The sequence below is a fragment of the Mustela lutreola genome, chromosome 1, assembly GCF_030435805.1.
Source record: "Mustela lutreola isolate mMusLut2 chromosome 1, mMusLut2.pri, whole genome shotgun sequence".
NCBI lineage: Eukaryota > Metazoa > Chordata > Mammalia > Carnivora > Mustelidae > Mustela > Mustela lutreola.
The window spans coordinates 193,149,527-193,168,272 of NC_081290.1; positions in this window are offsets into that span (position 1 = coordinate 193,149,527).

Genomic DNA, 18,746 nt, shown 5'->3' on the forward strand with positions numbered 1-18,746 from the left:
GCCTTTTCCTAAATCTCTCTGTCATCCTTAATAACAGGAGACCTGAAATTCCGGAAATTTAAAAATAGACGACTTCTCTGACAGTCAAAAGACAGGATTCACACTCTGCAAATGGAAAGGGTTAAGGGGAGGAAAAGAAGAGAGAGAGTCAAAGAGAAGACCTAATATAGACAGCATAGGAATGAATGGAAAGGCATTTTATATTTAAAATGATTAATAATAATAATAGTAATAAATATCTTTTGTTGTCCTTCTGGTATTTTCAGGGTGTCATTTATATGTGTCTATACTCTATCAAATTGCAAATGATAAAGATTATTAAATATTCATCTGGAATTAAAGTGCTTGTTTGCCTAGACATAGACACACACACAAACACACACACACACACACACACACACACACATAGGCCAATTTGTGTTTGAAAAGATGTTGCAGAGATTCAAAGGCAACAACAATTCTCTAGGTGTACGAAGAAACACAGTGTCCCCCAGCCTCTAATACAATGCCTGCCTAGCCAGCATCGATTGCTTCGATGAATAAAAGGGACTTCGATATACCTTACAAGTAAACCCACTGCCTCTCCCTACCTGTACCCCATTCAGCAGCTACCACTGAACAGCTACGACGTGTTCCCATTATCTGAGATCCTTGCCTGCTGTTGAATAAATAAAATTTCCTCAGACATATTTTCCTTCCTGTAATTATGAGGTTTTTGGAGAGTTTAGGCATGGGGGGGTTGTTTGTTTTTATGCTTTGCCAAGGGGAAGAATAAAATGTAGCCCCCGGTGCCCCCCCACCCCGTTCCAAGTCTGTTTATTTATACTGTTCCAGAGCACACTAAGTTTTCAGCAGTTAGATGAAGCCCAAGAGAAACTGAGTTTTGAAAGGCTAAATAATCCTCATGGCCCAGCATAAAGTAAGAGTAAAATAAGAAGGATATTTTTTCGTTTGACCTAAAATCATTGCCTAGAGATCAGAGAGGCCCCACAGCCTTGATGGAGGCTGGTGGTCTGACCTGTGGACAGCCTTGCCTCCCTGCCATCGGGGTACACAGCTTTATGGTCTTCTCCCACGAGGAAAGGACGAGCACACATCCCTAATTCTTAGAGCTCCGAGTATGTAAGCTGCCATGCTTTTCCCAGCTTGAATTTTAGAACAATGCTATGATGGTCTTTACGATGACATCACACTCATATAGTCAATTAACAAGTATTTCATGAGCCCCGCCCAAGACACTTACCTGACCTCAGGAATTGGGTAATGACTAAGATGGATATAGCTCCCGTCCTCGGGGAGCTTACACTCTGGTGAGAATGAAAATACATAAAGGGATATGTAAACAGACAATAACGAATTTATTTGCAATCCATAGTAAGCAAAGAGAGAAGTAAAAAGGAAATGCTGAAAGAGTAAGTCACGGAAACCAAGGCATGTGTGTCAGAGGTGAGGAGCCACGGAATCAGGAAAATGGGAGGCATGTTTGGGGTAATAACCATTAGCCAATCCAACATATGTTAAAGAGAAAAACACATTTTGATTAAGGCCCTGAATGCAAGATTAAGGCATCTGGATTTAATACAGTGTGTAATGAGAAGACACTGAAGGATTTTTAGGGGAAGAATTATAAGTACCACTGCTCTTTTAAGAAACTGAAATGTTGGGGCGCCTGGGTGGCTCAGTGGGTTAAGCCTCTGCCTTCAGCTCAGGTCATGATCCCAGGGTCCTGGGATCGAGCCCTACATCGGGCTCTCTGCTCAGCGGGGAGCCTGCTTTCCCCTCTCTCTGTCTGCCTCTCTGCCTACTTGTGACCAATCTCTCTCTGTCAAATTAAAAAAAAAAAAAAGAAAAAAAGAAAGAAAGAAACTGAAATGTTAGGCGTGCCTGGGTGGCTCAGTCGATTAAGCGCTCAACTCTTATTTCAGCTCAGGTCATGATCTCATGCCCGCTTGGGATTTTTTTCTCTCTGCCTCTCCCTCTACCCTTCCCTGTTCCCAATCAGGTATTCTCTCCCTCCCTCTTAAAAAAAAAAAAAAATTTTTTTTGAAATGTTAGTAGAATATAGCCATTTAGAGGATACAACGGGGATTAACAATTAACATGAAAAGACCAGTTTTTGTAATAGCCTAGATGAGAGACAGAGACAGAGAGAGGACCCAGTCCAAAGTAGTGCAACAGTGACAGAAGATACAGATGGCAATATGGATGCAGAATTGACAGGCTTTGACAATTGGACAACTCACTGGACATGCAAATGATAATGAGGGGGCATTTTAGGGGAACTGCAAGAGTTCTGGCCTCAGAAGCCCTGAAACTGAGCAGAGATCAGGAAATCAGGGAGTAGGAAGGATCATGTCCGGCATATGGCAGCTCGAACATTTACTGGACCACAGAATGCTGAGTTGTAGAGTTACAAGTCTATCCAGCCTACACTATTATTTAGTCAGGAATTACATTTAGATAGTAATATGACCCTGATTACAGTCTCTTCAACATGCTACAGGTTTATTTCCAATCCTCTGAAAGAAATTCTGAGGCTGATGTCCCAAAACGTGGCTGCCAGGGACCCAAGGCTTTCTATCTTTTTGATCTGTCACCCCTAATGCATGGTATCCATCCTCAGGTTTGCTTTATGGCCCACTATGAATGCTGGAGCGCTAACCATTACATCTGCATCCCAGCAATTAGAAGGAAGCAGGGAGGAGGAAAAAGTAAACATGATTGCTGTATTAGTTTTCTACTGCTGCTGTAACAAATTACCTCCAACTTAGCGGCTTAGAAAAAAGCACACACAAATGTATTACCTTACAGTTTTATAGGTTTAGAGACCTGACAGGGGTCTCACTGGAGTATCATCAAGATGTCAGTAGGGCTATGTTTCCTTGGGGAACCTGTAGGAAATGACCAATTTCCTTCACTTTTCCATCCTCTATAGGCTACTGCATTCCTTGGCTCCAGGTCCCCTCCCCCATTTCAAAGCCAGCAGCAGTGGGTCGAGTTCCCACACTGGGGCACACGGAACTCTTAACTCTTCTCCCTCCTCTTTTCATTTTCAGAGATCACTTTAATGACATCGGGCCTGCCCAGGTAATCCCGGATGCTGGTTAACATCATGAATGACATCTGTAGCCTAAGATAACATATTTATAGGTTCTGGGGATTAGGACAGGGACATCTCGGGGAGCATTCCACACTTGCCTTCTGCAGATTTAAACATCGTAACACAGTCTTCTCAAAAATCTTACAATATTCTATGATGCCTCCTATCTGCAAGGAAGGCAAACACAATTTTTTCCCTTTGACACCACAGAGACCTATTCCTAAGGAATAAGGGAGAGGGGATATTGGATAGGCAGTTAGCAGTGTCTGATGCAAATACCTAGCTTATGGAGCCAGAACTACCCCTGGACCATTGTGGTAGCATCTTAATTTGTTGGCCTTACTCTAGATGATCTGTGTTGTCCACACTCCTGCAAGGAAACTCCATTATGATTAAGACAAATTAGTGTTTAAAATCTCCATTAGCTATGTATTTTCTAGGGGGCCAAATTCTGTAGCTGGATGCTGAGGGCCTTTCGCATGCTGGCCCTAAAGTACCTTTTCAGATTATTTTCCACCTTTGTCACTATATAGATGAGCTCTGGCTCATTCCATTCCCCACTATTCCTTGAACATACTAAGCCCTTTCACATCTAAGTACTAAACAGTTCAGTTCTATGATGCCTCGATCCCCCTGCCTCTCAATTCCTCCATCTGTTGTCTTCCATTGATGCTGTCCTCTACCCTACCTCAACCACTCAGCCCAAGGGCAAATTCTTGACCTTATCATTACAGATACGTGTAACTTCTCTAGAATGCTCAACATCCCATTCATCCTATTCAATTAGGAAAGAATGAAATCCTGAGACCTGGGATGGGGATGTCTGTGTTGATGTAATTGGAAATCTAGAATTCCTAGGTTACCCCGGACCACCTGAACCTGCAGTGGTAACTCCTCCTGGCATTTTATGGGGCGCCTGGGTGTCTCAGTCAGTTGAGCATCCAACTCTTTATCTCAGCCCAGGTCATGATCTCAGGATCATGAGATTGAGCCCAACATAAGGCTCTTTTCATGAGATGAGCCCCATATCAGGCTTTGTGTTTAGCACAGAGTCTGCCTGAGATTCTTTCTCTTTACCCCTCTGCCCCTCCCCCAGCTCGAGCACTTTCGTTCACTCTCTCTCTCAAATGTGTGTGTGTGTGTGTGTGTGTGTGTGTGTATTAAAAGTTGGCATTATGCCTTTTTTGAAGACAATCAAGAGGCCTTGGCTTTGCAAAGGATTGCATGCTTCCTACATGACCTATAGACAGCCATGGGGGTGGTTAATAAAAGATGCCTTTTGTTAATCCTAAGGTAAAGGTGATGGGCGCCAACAAGGAAGTTGCTTAACTCATAGGACCAAAAAAAAGTCAAAGATGGGTGATCAGGAAACTGAAGGTAACCACCCCTGTAAAAAGTCAAAATCTTTTCAACAGTTTCTGGAATAGATCCAGAACCCACTGACTGAAGGAAAGGCTAAGCTCCCATGAAGAAAATTAATGGAACACAGCAAGTATATATGGAAATAATACTCCCAGTTCTTCCCCCAAATGCAAAGTGATAGAAAGAAAGTCCTTTGTTAAGAAAAGGGACTGAGTAGGTACACAGAACCTACAGAAACACACAGAACACACAGAAAGCTGAGAACACACAGAAAGCTGAGCCTTCATGGCTACCCCACTGGAGTGGGGGCTTTGGGGACCAGGGAATATATGGAGTTTTGTCCCAAGTTCAAATTACAGTAACTCCATTTATTCACAGACCTACCCAGTGATCATTTTTCTGATAGTCAAATGGATGATGAGAATTTTATAATTGGCAGGAGGCACACATTGGCTCCTTGGACTGTGGAGTAAGAGTTACCTAGTGAGGAATCTAAGGAATCCTCTAAATCATATTCTCTGGCTGAAATAGTAAATCCAAACAATACTTTATCCCAGGGGGCAACAGCAGAGATAACATATCCTCAAGACCCAAAGAATGCAGGGGTGATGATCCCCATCATCTCCCATTTCATTTACCATTCTGGAACCTACAAAACCCAGATGGACTGTGATGGATGACATGATACAGAAAATGTGACCAAGGAGTAACCCCAGTTGCAGCAACTCTGCCAGATGTGGGATCCTTGCTAGATATACAGCCTTAAATACACGGCATTTAGAAAGCCACTTATCCGACAATTGAGTTCTTTTCCATCCCTATCAAAACGTAGGATTGGAAACAGTTTGCATCCATGTGCAACAGACAAAGTACACATATATAAATTTGCCCCAAAGATACCCTACTTCTTTAATACCATCTAAAATTACCTACACAGCTTGGACATTTCATAGACCAGTCCATTATTCCAGTCTATGGATGGCGTCTTTGTTCGTCCAGCTGGAGGAGCAAGAAATGGCAAGTATCAGAAGTCTTAATAAGACATATGTGCTTCTGACAGCTGGAAATAAATATTACAAAGAATTAGGGGACCACCATACCAGGGAGGGTTTTAGGGGATCAGTGTTTTGGATCATGCTGGAACTCCCCCTCTGAATTAAAGTACACATAACTGCATTTGTGAGCCTTGTGCTGCTAAAAAAGGAAGACATGCCTAGTAAATCTCTTCACATTCCACAGGCAGCATTTTCCACTTTTAGGATGCTGCTCTGACCCATTTATTGGGTAACATAGAAGTTCTCCAGCTTCCAGGGAGCCCTGGCACGGGAATTGAGACCACACTGCCGGGAAAACCAGCCACTTGGCCATATGCTGAAGAAGAACCAATGATACTAGATGTTTCTACTGCTATAAGAAAAGACATCATATCAGGACGCCTGGGTGGCTCAGTGGGTTGAGCCTCTACCTTCGGCTCAGGTCATGATCCCAGGGGCCTGGGATCGAGTCCCGCATGGGGCTCTCTGCTCAGCAGGGAGCCTGCTTCTCCTCATCTCTCTCTCTGTCTGTCTCTCTGTCTATTTGTGATCTCTCTCTCTCTGTCAAATAAATAAATAAAATCTTTAAAAAAAAAAAAAAGAAAAGACATCATATGGACTTCATAGCAAACTTGGATAGAAGAATCACAACACAAACTCGTAGGGATCTGGAGCAAGGCTATGCTTTCTGTAACAAATACCTATAATTACTTCGACACAACACTGCTCACATTGCTACTGGACCCTTTTAGACACAGAGAATTGGACATTAAGTGACCATGTGGCCAGGATGACCCATTACGGACTGGATTCTATCAACCAGCTGTAAGAACTGGGGGGAGCCTATGTTTCTTAAGGTCAAGAGGCCCCAGGAGCAATTCACTGTAAGCTGGAAGTGGTACACCAAGATCAGGCATACACAGTACTGAAGGCACAAGCAAGCTTCCTGAGCAGATGGCCCAGACCCCTGGGTCATCTGCCATTGCTGCACGATGTCTAGCTCTGACCCATGCCCCATAACCTATGGCTGCATGAGATAGAGGATTCCTCGGCAGAAGATAAAGAAGGCTAAGTTTGGTTCACGGCTGTGCTGGCTCAGTATGTGGTCACGAGAGAAACATGGGCTGCTCTAGAAGGTGGCACCAAAAGACAGGGGTGAGTGGACCTTCTCCTAATAGGTGGGATTCAGGTGGAGAACCCGTCCATCTGCTTTGTTTGGAAAGAGAGGTGGTCAGACGTGAAAATACACATGGACTTGGAGGCAGTGATGATTGACTTGGCTTACTAATCAGAACATAGGAAGTCTGGAAGATTTGGGAAAGGGGGTCAGGAGAAAGGTCATTTGAATGGGAATATGGGAAAACTCACAAAATGTGAACATCTTTATTGCTGAATGTGCCCACAAGAGGGCATCCACATGGAATAGACATTAAATAACCAAGTGGACAGAAGAATTCCTCCAGCCACTATAAACCTACCCCAGGACCAGCCTAACAGGCTTATTAACGGAGCAGCAATGATGCTATTGGATGGAGGCTATTCATGGGCCCAGGAGCATGGAGTACTACTCAAGAGTGCCGCTCGAACTACTGATGCTGCCAAACACCCAACCAGTCAGTCACAGAGACAAATAGCCACCCCTTGATATGACCCTGTGGCTAGAGAAGACCAAGAAGACACTAGTGGCAAATTTATTATACCAAATCTCTTTTATGCTGGAAGAAACAGCAATTCCTCTCCACAGAAAACCCCCAAACCCAGTACGGGTCCAAAAGGCCTTGGCCAAGAGCATAGAGAACACTATGCATAGCACAAAATGCCACATAGTATTGACTTGTACCAAAAAACTTTATATAAAAAGAGGTATGGCAAAGGGCACATGACCATTGGATCAACTAGTCCTTTCATATACTGTAGCACTCCAATCTACCGAACTGATAGAGAGGTAGAACGACCTTTCAAAAGTGTAGCTAAGGCACTGGCTTGGAGATGGTACTCTGAATAGATGCGGTGCTATCCTCCAGGATACAGTATATACCACAATTCGAAGACTACCTTATGATCCCATGCCCCCAGTGTGTAGGGTGCATAGGTCTGGGCACCAAGGAGCCTTGCTTACCTGCACTCCCAGTGACCCACTTGGGAACCCACAGTTCTTCCCCACAAATGTAAATGTCCCTGTTTCCAGAATGGAAATCAACCATGGAACACATTATGGCCCCATTAAGCCCTAAGCTATGCCTGTCACCTGGTCACATTGAGCTCTTTGTACCAAAATACCAGCAGTTGAGAAAAGAGGTCACCAAACTAATAGAAGAAATTGACCTCAAACATCACCAGAAGAAAAGGTGGTTCTTCCATAAGGGCAAAGGGAAAACTGTGTTGTGCAACTAGGTGATCCAATATTGCATTCTTGGTACTTCCCTGCCCAATTTTAATGGTAAATGGACAAATGCAACAGCCAAATCCCGAGAACAGCTTGATCACCCAAGAGCCAGATTACTCGTATATAAAAATATGGGTCATACCACTAAGCAAGCCTTCTACATAAGCAGAGGTGTGAGCCAGGAAAAGAGTATCTAGAATGGGTTTAGATTAGGGAGATGATGAATATCAATGGCAACCTCTAGACCAGCTACAGAGGTGGGATTAGTCTCAGTAACTTTCTAAGTCTGCCCAGAAAACCAAATGGAGTAGAATCCTTCTAGCTCTTTCTAGAAGTAGCAAACTGAGTAATACAAGCAAGCAGTACAAAGGGTGAACTATAGTGAATTCTACGGAATGTTATCTGTTACCTCCCCTTAAGTCTAAGCACTCATTACCTCAGATCCTACGTGTAATGACTGCTGCCATCTCACAGTGAGGTCCCTGCTGGAGAATTCCCCTCTCCCAAAGGAAGCTTCCTTGCCCAAGTCTGTGTCTCTTCCCCAGAGAGATCCCTATAAATATCTCTAAAGGTGCACAGATGCCCAACCCCCTTGCCTCAATCTGGGACCACTCTGAAGGTTCCCGTCTCCCTGTAAGATTGTCTGAGACCCCAGTTGCCACAGTATTACCGTTCACCCTGTCCTCTGCCAAGTGCTCCCTCCCTTCCTTTCTTCACAGATGTTTCTTCTGAAAGAGGTTATGGCTCAGCAAACTTCCTGAACATAGATCTCCAACTCAGAGTCTATTTTCTTGGAACCCAATTGAATCTGGCAAAATTTTAAAACCCTAGCTAAATCCAATTCTTCACTTAGTCCAGGCCTGAAACCATGCAATCAAAGATAGCCGGAGAAAAAGACTGTAAGCATGCCAGCTGGTCTCCTGACTCTCCTGCCTGCTAAACTGCATACACGTCCTTCCCTCTCCCCAGAAATCATTCTTTTCTCCCCTAAACCACTCTTTGTTCATTCTCCAGGACAAGTATTTCAGTGTCTCCTCTAATTTCCCACCTCTCCTCTCTCATCCTCATTCTTGGCTCATCAATCTTGCCTTCTACTATCATGGAGGAAAAATGAAGCAATTAAAAGAAAATCTGTGAAAGTTCCAACCCCAAATCTACCCACCTACTGGAATAAGAATGAATATACTCTACTTTCTCTGTTATAACTGTAGACAAACTATCCAGACTCCCAGCAAGGCAAATCCCTCCTCCTACGTGCTCCGTGCTCAATTTCCATCTTCTCTTGACCTCCCAAAAACATTGTTCCACCACGTCTCCTCTCTCTCCTGTATGACCAAACTTCCTCTTCCCCTTAGATCAATTGCAACATTATAAAATATGCTGATATTCCTCTGATCTTAAAAAGGAAAAAAAACTCCTTCTGTAATCCAATTTCCCCATCCCACTACTGCCTTATTTTTCTCCTTTCCTCAAACCTCAAAATTCTTCAAAGAATTTTTGAAAGACTCCTCTCCTAGTTCTTCCTAATATCTCTCTCCCATTCTTTCTTTTTGTAAATTTTTATTGAGATGTGATTTATATACCATAAAACTCACCCATTTAAAATAGGCAATTCAGGGGCACCTGGGTGGCTCAGTTGGTTAAGCGACTGCCTCCAGCTCAGGTCATGATCCTGGAGTCCTGGGATTGAGTCCCACATCAAACTCCCTGCTCAGCAGGGAGTCTGCTTCTCCTGCTGACCTCTCTCCTCTCATGCTCTCTCTCTCTCTCTCTCTCTCTCAAATAAATAAATAAAATCATTTTTTAAAAATATAAAAAAATAAATAAAATAAAATAGGCAATTCAATGGTTTTTAGAATTCACAGAGTGGTGGAACTATTAACACAATCAAATTTTAGAAGATTATTATCAGCCCAAAATGAAATCTCCTACCAATTTGCTTTTATTCCCTATTCATCCCTGTCTCCTATCCTCCAGACCCAGGCAACCATCAATCTACTTTTTGCCTGTACAGACTTGACTATTCTGGACTTTTCATATAAATGGAGATCAACACATGGTCTTTTAACTACGTTCTTTCACTTACCATAATGTTTTAAGGTCCATCCATGTTGTATCATGTATCAGTGATGCATTCCTTTTAAATGTCCAAGTAATATCCTCTGGTAAGGATGAAACACATTTTATTTATCCATTCATCAGCTGATGGGCATTTCAATTTGGGACGATTATGGAAAATGCTGCTATGAACATTCATGTAATAAGTCTTCGTGCAGACATATGTTTTCATGTCTCTTGAGAAGATAGGAAGAATGGAATTCCTAGGTCATGTGATAACTCCATGATTAGCTTTTTGAGGAACTGCCAGGCTGCTTTCCAAGGTGGCAACACCATTTTGTTTTCTCACCAGGAGTGTATGAGGGTCCCAATTCTCCAAATCCCTTCCTTTCCAATTCATGTTACTATCTATCCTTTCTGTTATATCCATCCTAGGGAGTATAAAGTGATAGCTCATTAGGTTTGGGTACATTTCTTTGATGGCTAACAATGGTGAACATCTATATGTGCTCCCATATTTCTCAAGCACTTTTCAAGTTTCTGTCCCCATCACTTCCCTGAAATGGCTCTTCACAAGGCCACCAATGACCTCCAACTGCTGTCTTCAAAGGTCATTTCTCAGTCCTTATCTGTGTTTACCTAGCAGTAGCTTTTGACGTAAATGAAAACTCTATTTGAAACACTTCATATTCTTGGCTTCCAGGACAACATATCATCTTTGTTTCCCTCCTCCGTTTCTGGTTGCATCTATTTATTTTCTTTTCCTGGGTTGATCTCATCTCTCTGACTTCTAAATGTCAGATTCCTCCAAAGGGCCCATCTACAATGTCTTCTTTCTCACCCTCTGTCTTTTTACGTGATCTCATCTATGATCTACATAACCTCCTCTAGATTCATGACTTTAAACGACATCTACATGGTTATGAGACTCTATATAGGAATGATGACCCTCAATATTATATTCTCTTCAGCCTGGATCTCTCCCCATATATTTAAAACTGCCTATGTAATATCAGCACTTGGATATTTAAGAGGCATTGAAACTTAACATTCCCAAACTGAGTTCCTCTTGTTTTTCCCAAAGCTAGTTCCTTTCCTTTCTCAATGTATGGCAACTTACACAGGCTTAAAAATTGAAAGCTCTTCTTGATTCTTCTCACTCCGACCTCTCATGTCCAAAGTACGGTGAACCTCTACGACTCAACCTTCATGATCAATCTAGAATTTGACCACTTGTCCCCCACCGCCACTATTCTGGTTCAAGTCACTACCATCTCTCACCTAGATTGTCAAAATAAGCTCCCAAACAGTCCTCCTGTTTCTGTCCTGGACTCCCTGCAACCATCTCTCAACACAATAGCCAGAGTGCTTCTGTTAAAACCTAAATCAGAATATATTTCTCCTTACTCAGACTCCTCTAATGGTTTCCCATCCTGCTTGGAGTGAAAGCTGGAATCCTTACGGTGACCCACAAAGCCCCAAATTATCTGCCTCCTCCTTACATCTCTGAGCTCATAGTCCCCACTCAATCTTTGCATTCTGGGCATTCTGACCTCCTTTCTGTCCCTCCAAGACTCCACGTCCATCCTTAGCTCAGGCCTTGGCTCCTTCTACTTCCTCTGCTTAAAGCATTCTTACCCCTGATATTCATACAATTAGTTCCCTAACTTCCTTAAGAGCTTTACTCAAAAGTTAACTAACAACAAAAATTTCCTGTCCCCCACCCCACCTAAAATACCAGTCCCCATCCCAACATTTCCTATCTCTCCTGCCTGCTTCAGTCTTTGTCATTACCACATATCGTATGTAAGTTATTACATATTTTAATTATTCGTATTTCTTATTTTCTGTCTCCCTAACTAATACTGAACTCCATGAGCATGGACTCTGATCTGCTCATTCACCGATACATCCTAGGCAATTAGAAAAATACTCAGCACATAGTAGGTACCCAATAAATACTCTCTGGGAAAATCCCTTTGCCTCATCCTCCCTCCTTAGAGTATCTTCCCTCCTTTTCTCCACCCAGAAAACATATTTACCCATTTAGACAGAAATTGAATATTACCTTTTCTCTGCATCTTCCCTATTTTGCTGACTTCGTTTCCCTGTCAGAGTCAGTGGCTCCTTCCTCTATGCTCCAAGAGCATATTATATTTAACCTCTGCCATTGTACTTAAAATATAGCTTTGTGCCTTTCAGTTTCTAATTTTCCCACAAGATAATGAGTTCCTGTAATGGAGAATCATCACCTTATTTTTTTTTTAATCAGCCTTGGTGCCTGGCCTATAGTAAAATTCAATAAAAATGCTGAATGAACCACCAAACATACTCTGTCTTCTTTCCACTTCCTCCCTCCCCTTTTCATGACCTCGTAACACTGCTCCAAATTCTGGATAACTGCTCTGCTCCCAAATTACTCATGAACCCCCACTCTGACCAGACTTCATACATGGTACCTGTTCCCAGATCGTCCCCTTGGCCATCCCTACCTCTGATCAGACAGTTATTTCCTCAGGGTTTTACTAAGTATCATAATTTGACAAACTAATAAATGCCTAGATTCCCACCAAGATTTAATAGATCAACTGTTGAATATTACACTATAAAGTTACCACGTATCTTTTTAACCCAGGCAACTGGAACAACATGCTGCTATAGGAAGAAATTTGAGGATCAGAGACCCAAGTACACTATTTGAAGGTGCTGTCTGATGGCTTCCTGACTCCTGCGATTTAGAAGGTTCTAAAGGAAGAATTGCTTTGAGCATTATTGATCATTCACCTCTGGATGAATTAACTTATCAGATTATTTCCTGAGAACAGAAAAGTTTGGAAATTTTTAAATTTTTTTTGGCAGGGGGAGAAGAAAAGAGAGGGACAGAGAGAGAGGGAGATAGAGAATCTTAAGCAGACTCATACCTACTGTGGAGCCTGTCATAGGGTTCGATCCCAGGACCTTCAGATTGTGACCTAAGCTGAAATCAGGAGTCAGACACTTAACTGACTGAGCCACCCAGACACCCCAGAAAGGTTGTTTTTTTAAGAAGAAAATAAAGGAGAAGAACAGGGACATACTGCCTATCTGAGGAAAAGAGAGGGTAGTTCCACCAAAAAGCTAAAATGAGAAGCTGGGTTATATCGTCCCCAAAGATAGACCCAGGGATGTTCTGGCTTCCTTTCCAGCCACTCTACTTTGGCCTTCAGTAGGCTCAATCCTAGGGAAAACCACTGTCCAATAAATCCAATACAGAAATGGCCCATTTAAAGGAAGAGGACACATACTATGAATTCTGTAAAAATGCCTTGGAAACCAGAGAGCATATTAATTCATACACACACACACACACACACACACACACACATTCATTGAGCACTGAAAGATCAAAGCATCTCCAAATTTGAGTATTGAGTTTGAGTGTTAGGTACATGAAAGAATCAGGCACCAGGGTTACAAAGAGTAAAACAAATCCTTAGTCTGAAAGGAACTTAAAAGTCTAATAAGGCAGACATCATTTCAAACTAGTAGAGTAAGTACTAGATAATAGAACGTAGAAACACATTATACTACAGTAGCAGCACTCAGTCTCATTAGGTAGCTCTGGCTATAAGAGAAACCGTTACATAGTAGGAAACAGTTGAGGTAGGTCCTCAAGGATGAGTAGGAGTAGGAAAATGGTACAAGAAACAGCATATAAATGGCAGAGAGTCACAGAAGCACCTGGCTTGGGCGGAAATATTAGTCATATGATAAAGCTGGATTATAGGCTTTGAAAAGGTGTATGATGGTAGATAAAATTCAGAGAAAGTAAGGGATCCAGTTATGAAAGATCTTGAATGTCCTTTGAAAAGTTGTGGCCTTTAACTTTTTAGACAATGATGAGCCATTTAAGGATCCTATGCAAGGGATTAACACATGCGGAAGTTCACTTTTGGAAGATAAATCCAGCTACAGTATGGAGAATGGATTAGAAAGTAAGGAAGACCAACTGAGAACTGCATTATCCAAGCACAGGTGAATGAGAGTCTGAGTTAGGTAATAACAGTAGATATGGACAAGAATGGACAGTCTAAACACTTCACAACCAATTGGCTATGATAGGGAAGAGTCATGACTGGCATGGTCAATTGTTTTCACTCATCTCAAGAATTTGCTGATACAGGCAATACTGAATGCAGAGAGTCTTTCCTTGGACAGTTCTATTTCTGAGTTGGGGTATACGGAGTCTGATGTTCCTGTCAAACACCCAGGTAGAAGTTTGGAAGACAAATGGAATATGGAGAGTCAGTCAGGAGATAGATCTGATTTGGAGACTTAAATTTCAGAATCACACCAACTTATGATATAGGTGGAAGCTGGTTATAGGTAAATTGTCCAAAGGGAGTATGTTTAGAGACAACCCAATACACTCTGTCCAAATGTGCAGACTGGTTGAAAAGAGGGAGCCAGGCAGAGACTCAGATTATATGGAGACATGAAGAAAATATAGAGTTCTCACAAAGAAAAGAGAGGAGAGTTTAAATGGAGGAGCATCGAACACAGAGAGAGGCCAAAAAAGAGATCTTAAAAGGCTAAAAATGTCTGTTGGGTATCAAAGTATACAGGTCATTGAGACCTTGGTGGAAACACACTTGGTGAAGGAATGGGGACTTGGTGAGGGAAGAAAGGCATCCAGGGAACAAAATTTAAGGTGAAATGGACTCTCAAAGTTGTGCGAGGGCAGGATCAGCATCTGGTAGTGAGTAGAGCCTTAAATCTGAACCCCTAGGTGCCTCTTTTGCGTTACACTGGTCCTATCCATGCTGAAGAGTAAATGAGAAGGAAGGGAGTAGAATCAGCAAATGTAGTCTCACTGCTGATCTCCACCCTCATCTCCTAGAAATGACCCTGAAAAGTAGGCTTCAGTTACCATAGTTTGTCTTATCTGAACCCCAATACAGGACTCATTCGACTGGCCCAATCCTGGACATCTAATTCAAGGGCAGCTAATCAAAACCGTCAGCATGCCAGAATAATTATATTTCCTCTCCTGAGACTCTGAGCAAGGAAATATCACAAGAATTTATTAGTTGACAGTAGAACAGAAAGTAAAGAAAACTTATATTTTAGAGGCCAGAACAACCATAATGGGCCATATTAGGCCAAAGTTATGGGAAGACTGACTTCTAAGTAAAGCTAAGGAACCTACTGGTAGAGAGAGAAATGGAATCCAGTAGTAGAGAAAAGTGGGTCCACCACAAAAGGCAGAAGGAATCACCTGTCTCTACAACCCCCTCACAGAGCTTTTCTTCCCAGTGCAAAACAATTTTATATTAAGCTCCTTTTTCCTCAAATTATTTTGAGTTGAACACCTCTCTTCTTTGAAATCAGTAGAGCCTAAAGTTATTTTTAAGGGAGCGCCATCTGCCAAACAAGCAAACAACCAAACAAAAAAGGTAAGGCAATACAAAACAGGATTATGTGAAACAAGGGCCAGTTGAGGTCTCTGTGGAGGAACGGGCTGAGATAAGCTTCTTTGACTAACTTGACCAGTTTGTTCATCTTACAGATTGCTCCTGAAACTCTGCACTGGGAGACAAAATGTCCACTGCTTGCCCAACTCATTTGGTTATTTACTAGGTGATTTCACTTGGGTCTTAGTCTCCTTACCTACAAAATGGGGATGTAAACATCGACCTACTTGTCTCATGGAAGAGACAGTTCTATTGAAAGATCATGGATCTTACTGAAGAGTAACACGTCAGGTGTTAATAATGCTACTACTCTCAATTTGTAGAAGTAATGGTTTCCATTTTCTCTGGAGTAAGATCAGTCCAGGATTTCCTAAATGGTGCTACACCCACCCCCATCTCACCTACCTGCCACCTGTTTCTGTTACAGTGCTTGAAACCCTTTGTTTATTCGGTCACTGCTATCTTTCACTTTGGGCTGAGTTTTACGAATTCCCAGTAACTGAATAATTAATAAATCTCACCTGAAAAAGCTCCACCATTATTCGTTCACCTGAAAACCTTTTAGGAATGATCCCTGTGAGGTGGTTGTGGCCATAGCAGTAATGGAAGTGGGTGCAGTTGATAAGATTAGTAGTAGTTCGGCCATGTCTACACTCTAGGAAATTATATGTGGTAATCTGAAATTGAGCTTAACTCTTACTTCCTTATGCCTTACCAAGAAGCCTGTGTTGACCCTAAAGGGGAGCAGATTTTGCTACCCCCAAATATTTCTCTTTGGCATGAGGATATTTTGATCCCGAGGGAATCAAAATCCAGAAGATTCAGGAAAAAGTCCATTAACTCCCTTTCAATTGCCTAAATTTACATTGGAAAGGGGGGTCTCTACCAGGAAGACAACTATTATTAGAGATATCTTTTCACCTAAAAACTAATCTGTGTAACAGGGCAATCACTGTTCTCCCAACATCTCCTCTTGCCTTCCTGGGGAGGTCTTCCCACCACCTCTCATTTGTCTTCTCAGACCCCTGCCCATTTCCTTATTCAGAAGTCATATAAGCTTCACTCACCTATTTGTCTACTGAGCCCTGTAACTTTTTTTTGGTATGGCCAGGGGAGATGAGAACGGTGGAGGGGCAGAGGGAGAGCAGTAGAAAGAACCTTAAATAGGCTCCATGCTCAGCATGGGGTCCAACTCAGACTTTGATCTCACAACCCTGTGATCGTGACCGGAGCTGAAATCAAGAGTTGGACTCTTAACCAGCTAAGCCACTCAGGTGTCCCTTGGGTCTCTTAAGTTCACGGGGCTCCTGTATGTGTGGCATAAAATTTGTTCTTCTCATGTTAATCTGTCTTATGTCCATTTGATTATTAGACCAGTCAAAGAACCTAAAAGAATAGAAGGAAAACTTTTCTACCCCTTCAGTTGACAACCATGAAGGGAACTGCACTGGCCAGACACTTTGCCTCAGGGCTTTTGCTGCTGAGATCCTGGGAGACCTCCAATAAAAACTGGCAGAGGTAAGAATTCTTAACGTATCAGTCTTCCTGATCTCTACCTGCAGGGTCTGGTGGAAGTGAGAGTGATGGAGTTCTTTTACCTTTTTCTAGATTTAGATTATCAGGAGAGAATTTGTGTGAACTAGTTCCTTGGGTATAGAAACTCTGGTAAAGCTCTGTTATGAGTACTCTTGTTTTCTGCTGATGACCACTGTTTTCCTTTGTCTCTGTCTTTTGTGCCACTTGTCATAAGGAGGAAAACCACAGGGTATAATGCAGGCACAGGTCTGCATTATAAGCCTGCTGTTCAGGCCAGTCTCACAGAGTGGTGAGTTCACCATTCTCACCAGACCACTATCTGTTCAGACAAATTTTGCTGTGAGTTAATGTGCACACGAGGTAAAGTCTATTGCTAATGGGAATATCCGAAGCAACAACCACAAAATTGGTGAGCACAGGTCAAGCACTTCAAAGCTATTGGAATGCTTACCACCTAACTCAAAGCCTAAAAATATAAATTGGTCACAGAACAGGTTAGACTGACACTAGGTCACCTGCCAACCTCAAGAAAATTTCGGTGCAATGAGGTACACTATAAAACACCACACTATTCCCAACCCAGTGGCATAACCCTCTAAGGTATTAAGTTGGCCCTGAGAGACTTAAATAAAGCTGATAATGTACACATGAAAAAAAAATCAAATGAGGTATTCCTCTTTACTTATTCTATGTCTCGAGAGCTCAGCTAGTGAGCATATGGTCTCTGGTCTCTGCCACCTTCAAGGTACATGTACCAGTGTGCACTTGATGGCCATTGGGAAAGACTGGGATTCCTAGCAGCTATAGCTGGTTGATCAGAAGCACAGGAAATAACCTGGACTTGTGACTGGTGTCTGTGTCAGCTATCAGGAGAGTTTTTCATAGGTGTCCTAGTCCTTTAAGATGCCTCTTGCGTACATAAAAAGGCTTATTGGTTTGAGTTACTATTGAGACTAATAGAAGATTCTACTTCTCAATGGGTCCTTTGAATTGGCTAAACATAAGAGAAAAAAAAAATTAGAGGCCTCTCATTCTTAACAATTGTCTTATTGGTACCTTGGAAGGACCAAGTTAAAAAATGAATACAAAGGAGTACAGTGGTTGGCCTTAAAGACTCCCTTAATAAGATGGAAGAATAGAAATGAGATTGAGAACAAAATTAAAGTCCGTATCTAAAATAAATTCCCCTTCTCCACCCTCTCCTACACCCTTTTATTCCCCCAACTCCTTGTCCCTGACTTCTCCCTGATGTTTTGGATCTCTGGGATCCCTGTTTAACCACCTTTCAGAAATCCAGCCCCATGGCCTCAGCAAAGTCTGCTAGATCCCCAAATTGTTCCAAGTTCTCCAGAAAATCCCTTAAATATCCAGTTGCCTGTTTTGACTTCCTTTGAGATTTACAGAAAGCACTAAGAAAGAAACAAAAAGAGAACTCCAGCCTGATCTCCAGGCCCAGAGTTCACAAGTTCCTCACGTAAATTCTGAGAGCCAGGAAGTGAATGTAGCAGAATTTGAGACACTCTGTAAGGCTCCCTTGGCTGTCCCTTATAACTCCTCCTACTTTGGGGGGCTCTAAAATTAGGGTCTGTCAGTTCAGTCCTTCCTATATCATGTCATTTGGACCCCCAACACAAAGAAGTTATGTTCCCTAGACAGCAACAGATCTTCTAAATTATAAAGCCCTTTTCTTCCACTTTCAGAAGACCCTACCAAATTTAGAAAGGAGTTAGCAAGATTAGTGACCATTCACAACCCCATACCTGGGCACCTAAATTGGCTGTTAAGGAGTGTTCTTCCCCATAATTATACTGTAGTTA